Source organism: Protopterus annectens, chromosome 5.part0 (assembly GCF_019279795.1).
Source record: "Protopterus annectens isolate FY-2018-M chromosome 5.part0, PAN1.0, whole genome shotgun sequence".
Classification (NCBI taxonomy): domain Eukaryota; kingdom Metazoa; phylum Chordata; order Ceratodontiformes; family Protopteridae; genus Protopterus; species Protopterus annectens.
Genome location: NC_056735.1, coordinates 1,105,347,380 through 1,105,348,945, shown reverse-complemented (window position 1 = coordinate 1,105,348,945; position 1,566 = coordinate 1,105,347,380). Strand labels below are relative to the sequence as shown.

The following is a 1,566-nucleotide window of genomic DNA, read 5'->3' as shown; positions in this document are numbered from 1 at the left end:
GGGATTGGGATTTCTTTAAGTGGAGCATGTCCAATAGCTCAGGGTTTGACATGGCCTTGTATGTTAAGCAGACATTGTTTCTGAGTAGACCATATGCCACAGAGTATAGCTGGAGTTATTTTAGATGGTCAGCATAGGGCATCTTCTTTAGGCCTGTGATTCTTTTAGTGAGGTATTTCTGTGTCCTTTCCAGCTGTTGCACATGTCTTGTGAGGTACACATCAAATGGGGCACTGTACTCTCTAATGGGTCTAATGAGGGATGAGTACAGTGGGACAATGACCTAATTTTTTCTGGATGAAAAGCCCTTAGTGACAAGGTGTGCCACATAGAAGGATTTCCTGACTGTTGTGGCGATGTGGTTATCGAAGGTGAGACCACTGTCCACCTGTGTCACTAAGTCTCTCATCACACTTTCGGTGTTTAGTGTACTGCCACCTATGTGGTAATTCATGAGTACATGTTTTTTCCCAAAGGAGATAACTATACATTTGTTGGCATTAAGCTTGAGCCTATGGCTCTGGCACCAAGCATCTGTTTCTGTGAGGCCCTTTTGTAGAATATTCACATCATTTGGGGATTCAGTAATGGCTCTCAGTTTGCAGTAATCCACAAACTTTGTTAGCCAGAGTCCCTTAGTGTTGGTCTGTACTTCAGAGAAGTAGATGCCAAACAAGAATAGTCCCAGGACTGAACCCAGAGGTACTCCACTTGTCACTTGTCTGGAGCTGGATTTGTAGTTGGCTACTTTTACAGTCTGGGTTCTGTCAATAAGTCAGTTGGCAACCCATCGAGTGACGTAGGGATTTATGTCCACCTTAGTATGTTTATCTATGATTCCAGAGTGGGGGATGGTGTCGAAAGCCTTGGCGAGGTCCAGATAGGCTGTGTGGACCGCCTTACCCTCATCCACAGCTCTGGAGACCGATTCAAAGAAGTCAATCAGGTTCAGGAGACAAGATTGGCCTTTCATGAACCCAAACTGGGTGGAGTCAAAGCCAACCTTGTAGGGGGCACCCGGATTTGAATCAAGGACCTCTTGATCTACAGTCAAATGCTCTACCACTGAGCTATATCCCCCATTCGACAAAAATTTCTGACCGGAATTTTTATTTGTAAACAATCCTAACAGGGTTATCAGTACAGAATCTGATACTTCTAAGTACCACCTAGGATTGCATCAAAAATGTATACATTTACTGGAATTTTCCTGTCAAACAACTACGTTATAAATTCAACTCATCCTACTAAAATATGAGTTTCTCCAAGGCTACTTGTCAGGATACCTTATTCAAAAAGAGTTTCAGTCTCTCCTAGCAAATATTCAGGAGTTGTCACTGAAATTAGACAGAATGGACACTAAATTTGATAATTTTAAGAAGTGTTCAAAACAGATGGAACAGATTCATGAGGACTTACAACTGTAGAAAACCCAGATTTCAGGTATTGAACAATCACTTATTGACACAGATGGAAGGTTACATAAAGGAGAAAATAATATTGAATTTTTACTGAAGCAGAATACTTTTTTCTGAATAAACTAGGTGACTGGAAAACAGATCGTGT

General features: G+C 41.5%; 1 non-coding gene across 1 annotated transcript; it reads right to left on the bottom strand.

Annotated features, from left to right (window-relative positions):
* Positions 1 to 1,008: 1,008 nt before the first annotated feature.
* TRNAY-GUA lies at positions 1,009 to 1,080 on the bottom strand. The gene has a single exon. It is a non-coding gene; the product is annotated as a tRNA-Tyr (tRNA).
* Between the last annotated feature and the right edge of the window lie 486 nt (positions 1,081 to 1,566).